Source organism: Ailuropoda melanoleuca, chromosome 2, assembly GCF_002007445.2.
Source record: "Ailuropoda melanoleuca isolate Jingjing chromosome 2, ASM200744v2, whole genome shotgun sequence".
Taxonomy (NCBI): Eukaryota; Metazoa; Chordata; class Mammalia; order Carnivora; family Ursidae; genus Ailuropoda; species Ailuropoda melanoleuca.
This window is the reverse complement of record NC_048219.1, coordinates 12,856,809-12,862,839: the sequence shown is the minus strand read 5'-3', so window position 1 is coordinate 12,862,839 and position 6,031 is coordinate 12,856,809. Positions and strand designations below refer to the sequence as shown.

The following is a 6,031-nucleotide window of genomic DNA, read 5'->3' as shown; positions in this document are numbered from 1 at the left end:
CCCTGCCCCTGCCTCTGTAACCCCAGCTGGCAGCCTGGCAGCCAGGCCTGTCCACGCTTATCAGCTCCTGTGTTTGCTCAGGATGGGTACGGGCCTCCTCCTCCCCCTCAGAAAACAAGAAAACATGTTTTGCCAGTGGCGGGGTGGAGTGGGGTGGCCTCTCTGGCTCCAGGCCTGCCCCCCAGCAAGGCCGCCAGCGGGCAGCAGCCTGTTGTTATTGGAGGGATAGCTGGCTCTCCAGCCGCCCGTTTCCTCCAGCTGTCCAAGCATGGCTGGCTGGGGAGGAAGCCCCCGGTCTGCGGGGCCCTAGCTGAACCCCCTGTCACAACAAGGGAACAATGGCCTGGATGGGCTGATGGGTGGGTGGAAGGGCAGCCTTCTCTGTTCCCCGCTCCCATCAGCAAAAGAGACAGGTTGATGGAAGGTCTGCTCCCAGCTCGCCTCCCCACCCCATCTTGTTTTCCACCTTGTCGGGCATACTGTCTCCCATCATGGGGCCAAGGAAAACAGCAGCCTCAGGAAATGTCTCTGGCCTGTTGCTGGGGTTCTACGGCTCTGGGAGGTAGCAAGCTGGGGGAGGGAACCAGAGAGGGATAGGCATTGCTCAGCCTCCATTACGGCTGGGACTGTAGCTAAGAAGTCACGGTCTGTTTCCCCAGAGCTCCTTGAGGATTCTGTCTCCCTGCATCTTGCGTCTTCAGGACGTGGCCGGGAACAGAACAGATGGCAGGAATGTTGTTGACTAAATCAATGGAAGATTGAGCATATGAATAAGTTCAATTTCTAGCTCTGCTACCTCCTGGCTGTGTGACTTTTTGCAGGTTACTTAACCTCTCTGAACCTTACTTATCCATTTGTAGAATAAGTACTTCATAGAATTGTTATAAAAATGAAATATGCTTCTAGCACTTAAAAAATCTATTTATGAGAGAGAGAGAGAGAGAGAGAACATGAGCAAGGGAAGGAGCAGAGGGAGAAGGACAAGCAGACTCTGTGCTGAGCACAGAGCATGATGAGGGGCCCAATCCCACAACCCTGAGATCACGACCTGAACTGAAACCAAGAGTTGGATGCCCAACCGACTGAGGCACCCAGGCACCCCTGTGCTTCCAGCATTCTGATTTTTCTCCAGAGGAGTCTGTGACACAATAAAGCCTAGAGATTCTAACTAGCATTAGCACATGATTGTTGCCATTGCTGTTGTTGTCAGGGTGTGATTTGGTGGAGGTTGCCACAATATGTGCAGTAAGAGGTCTACAGTTTTGTCTCCGTGGGTATAGGAGGGGAGGTTGAGCAGATGCTATCTCTCCTGGGGCCAGGAGTGCCCTTCCCCACATGTTCACAGCCCTCTCCATTGTAGGCTGGCTTTGGGAGCCTGGCCAGTCTTGGCAGCCTTTGGGGATGAGGCACGTAGTTTTGGGTTCCCTGTAGGGCTTAAGCATACCAGAGGCTGTGCAGGCCCCTACTGTCTGTTATCTAGTGTAATCTTTACAACGACCCCGTGAAGAACGCATTAAAGATGGGGACACTGAGGCTCAGAGAGTTAGACTCACATGGCCAAGGTGACATTGCTGGTAATTTATAGAGATGTGGATCTAGGTCTTAGAAACACCAAGTTTTGTTCATTCTATTGTGCCTCCTTGTCTAGAGATAATGACATGCTACTTAGATGTGGGATTTGGCCTAGCAGTGACTTTAGACTCAGGATTATAGCAGAAAGTAAAGACGGAGGTTTGCGCATAAAGCCAGGGATGGAAACTGAAGAGTGGGACGCTGAGCTCAGCATGAACTAGGGCTTTTGAGGAATTGTGTTCAGAGTGGGAAGGACAAGGATTGAGCAACACTGCATATGAGTGTATGTATACTGGGGTAGCCAGGGTCTCAGTGTCCTCTATGAGATTCCCTCTGTCCTCCGGGAAACAGAGAGAACATGGAGAACACGGATTCTTTTTTTTTTTTTTTCCTATAGAGAGACATTGAGAGACACACAGAGAGAGACAGAAAGAGAGAGGGGAGTGGTGGTGGGGAGGGGCACAGGGAGGGGGAGAGAGAGAATCTTAAGCAGGCTCCATGCCCAGTGGAGAGCCTGACGTGGGCTCAATGTCATGACCCTGAGATCATGACCCGAGCCTAAGTAAGAGTCAGACACTCAACCAACTGAGCCACCCAGGTGCCCTGGCAACCCATTTTTAATTGCCTTGTCCAGAGGCAACTCATGTCACCTGCATCCACATTCTAGCAGTAAGAACTAGTTGCATGGTACTACCTAGATGCAAGGAGGCTAGAAATGGGATCTAGTAGTGTATCCAGGAAGAAGAGACAACATGATTTTGGTGAGCCCCAGCAGGCTCTGCCACAAAAATATCAATAATTTATTTGTATCAATTATCTATCTATCTATCTATCTATCTATCTATCTATCTATCTATCATCTATCTATCTAATTAACAGTTATTGAACTCTTTCTGTATGTGAGATACTGTGCTAAGCTTTGATCCACCGGGTACAGGCAAGGCACCCTGTGCTTGGGCAGTTGCTAACAGGACTGATGCTTGCTTCATTTAAGTTATTGGGTCTGAACTTGTACAGAAGTATGTAGGTGAGGGGGCTCGGATGGTTTGCGAGCTTTTTGAAATGACCAGAACAAAAAAAGCCTGCCTTATCTTCTTTGATGGAATTGATGCTATTGGAGGGGCTTGTTTCGATGATGGTGCTGGAGGAGACGATGAAGTGCGGAGACCAATCCTGGAACTGATCAATCAGTTGGACAGTTTTGATCCTTGAGGTCACATTAGGTGCTGATGGCCACTGACAGATCTGACACTTTGGATCCAGTACGATGAGGCCAGGGAGATTGCATAGAAAGGTTGGATTTAATTTACCTGATCTAGAAGGTTGGACTGAGATTTTTAAGATTCGGTGAGTGTTGAAAGAAATATCAGATTTGAATTGTTAGCACGACTGTGTCCAGATAGCACCAGCGTTGAGATTAGAAGTGTCTGCACAGAAGCTGATATATTTGCCATCAGAGCAGGGAGAAAAATTGCTAGTGAGAGGGATTTCTTGGAGGCTGTAAATAAGGTCATTAAGTCTTATGCCAAATTCAGTGCTACTCCCTGCTATATGACTTACAACTGAGCCCTGAAGACAAACACTTCTTTTAATTGGAATCCTAACCTTATTATAGACTTGTTAATAACCATCACACAGGAAAAATGAAAGGGTTTCAAAATTGTGTGCTTTTTTCAGATGTCTTTTCTCTGTAGTGCAATAAAAGGTATCTAATATCTAATATCGTTAGGCAGAAAAGCTTATTACAATGTATGTTGACTGTTTTCTGATCCACTACCATTTAAGAGTCCCGTATCATAAAGTGCTTGCTTAGACCATGTATGTACTAGGCCTATGTTGGCTGGGTGATGCTTGTATTCTCCCATTGGCCGAGTGAGGTGGATCTAATGCATCTTTTTTTTTTTTTTTAAGATTTTATTTATTTATTCAACAGAGATAGAGACAGCCAGCAAGAGAGGGAACACAAGCAGGGGAAGTGGGAGAGGAAGAAGCAGGCTCATAGCAGAAGAGCCTGATGTGGGGCTCGATCCCAGAACACCGGGATCACGCTCTGAGCCGAAGGCAGACACTTAACCGCTGTGCCACCCAGGCGCCCCCAGATCTAATGCATCTTGATCTAAAGCATGCAAAAACTTTCCTACCTAATTTACTTGTAGCAGAGCTGGGATTCAAGTCCAAGTTTGTCAGCTCCATCGCCTATGTTCCTCGCCTTCGCGCTCTTCTGTCCCTTATCAAAATAGCCCATTTAGGCACAGGACCACATGTGTTTCAATGTTTTGTTTTATTTTTTTTTCCTACCACATCAAATAATAAAGCTTTGGTCTCCTTGTTTAAAGTGGAAGAAGTATTTCATGTATTAGCTTTTGCTTTGCTATTTGAGTTGATTTCAAGTTAATCAAGAAGAATTAGTGATTTTAATGGCTATTGATGTAGTAAAGCAGAAAGAAAAATATATACATATATAATCTAATTTAGGAAAATCCAAATTGGTTTCATACAGAGAAGTACTTATTTTCATCGTATAAATTAATGGTTTAAAATTTTGATGAAGGTCCTGCTAGACTTCTGGTCTACAGCGAGGTATTTCTAAAAATAAAGTTGTATTAGGATCCTAAAAAAAAAAAAAGATACTGTGCTAAGTTCTCTATAGAGGTCATCCTATTTGACCCTTGTAATAACCCTTGTTGGTTGATACTAATGGAGATGACTTAACTCTTTACAGCTCAAGAAACTAGCAACCATTATCTGCTTTCTCTCACTGAAGTTTTGTCTTTTCTAGAATTTCAGATACATGGAATCGTAGTGTATCATCTTTTATGTTTGGTTTTTTTCAGTTAGTGTGTTTCTGAGACGCATCATGTTATTGGTATGATCAGTTTTTTTTTTCATTTTAGCCATTCTGGTGGGTTTTGTAGTGGTATTTCATTATGATTTTAATTTATATTTCCTTACTTTCCAAAACGTTACTGAACATCTTTTTGTGTATTTCAGTTATTGCTTTTGATGAAGTCCCATTTATCACTTTTTCTTCTATGATTTGTCCTTTTTGTGTTCTAAGAAATGCTTACCTAACCCACACATTTCTGTTCTTTATACTCATAGAAATCTTATATTATTAGCTCTCATGTTTAGGTTTTTGATTTACTTTCAGTTAATTTTTGTGTATGGTGTGAGCTAAGGGCTCAAGTTCCTTTTCCCCCTCCCTATCCAATTGTCCCAGCATGGTTTGATGAAAAGACTATCCTTTCCCCACTTATTTATCTTGGCATCTTTGCAAAAACTCAATGGAGCGTGTATGGATGGATCTATTTCTGGACTTCCTATTTTGTTTATTGATCTTTATGTCTATCCTTACACCAATACCACACTTGTTGATTATAATAGTTTTATAGTTAGGCTTGAAAACAAGTAGTGTATGTCTTCCAACCTAGTTATTTTTCTAGGTATATTGCATTTTGATATAAGTTTAGAATCATTTTGTCAATTTCTACCCAAAAAGCCTGCTGGAATTTTGATTGTGATTGTATTGAATCTATATTATATTTAACTTATGTTTTATTTAATTTAGAAATCAGTTCCAGGAGAATTGACATCTTAAAAGCAATGAGTCCTGTTATTCATGAACATGGTGTATCTCTCACTTATTTAGACCTTCTTTAATTTCTCTCTGCAATGTGTCGTAGTTTTCAGGGTACGGTTCTTGTACATTTTGTTAAATTGATCCCTAGGTTTCCATATTTTTGATGCTGTTGCTAATGGCACTTTAAAAATCCCAATTCCAGTTATTTTTTGTGGTATATAAAATGAAGTTGAGTTTTGTGTATTGACCTTGTAAATTGAGATCTTACTAAACTCACTTATGAGTTCTAGTATCTCTTCTTTTATCGATTCTTCAGGGTTTTCTAAATAATCATGTCATTGGGGAATAAAGACAGTTTGACTTTTTTCTTTACAAAGCTGCCTTTTATTATTTTTCTTGTCTCATTGCATTGATCAATACTTCACCATTAAATATGATGTTAGCTATAGATTTTTTGTAGACACTCTGTCAGATTAAGGAAATTCTCTTCTATTCCTAGATTACTCAAAGTTTTAAATCACGAATACATGTTGAATTTCATTAAATGCTTCCCCCCCATCTATTGAAATGATCACGTGGTTTTGATTTTCTAATGTTATATCAAACTTGGATTTCTGAGATAAAGCTCACCCATAAAGTGACTTCTCTTTTCTATATATATCCCTAAACTTTTGTTAGGGACTTTTGTTGTCTATGTTCATGAGGGGTATTGACCTGTAATTCCTTCCTTCCTTCCTTCCTTCCTTCCTTCCTTCCTTCCTTCCTTCCTTCCTTCCCTTTTCCCCCCTTCCCTTCCTTTTTTTTTTTTCTTTCTTGCAATCATAAAGTGCGCTTTTCTATTTTCTGGAAGAGTTTGTATAAAATTGTGAATATTTTTTC

At 41.9% G+C, this 6,031-nt stretch overlaps 1 pseudogene; it reads left to right on the top strand.

Annotated features, from left to right (window-relative positions):
• Positions 1–2,475: 2,475 nt before the first annotated feature.
• LOC105236689 lies at positions 2,476–4,533 on the top strand (annotated as a pseudogene).
• Positions 4,534–6,031: the final 1,498 nt, after the last annotated feature.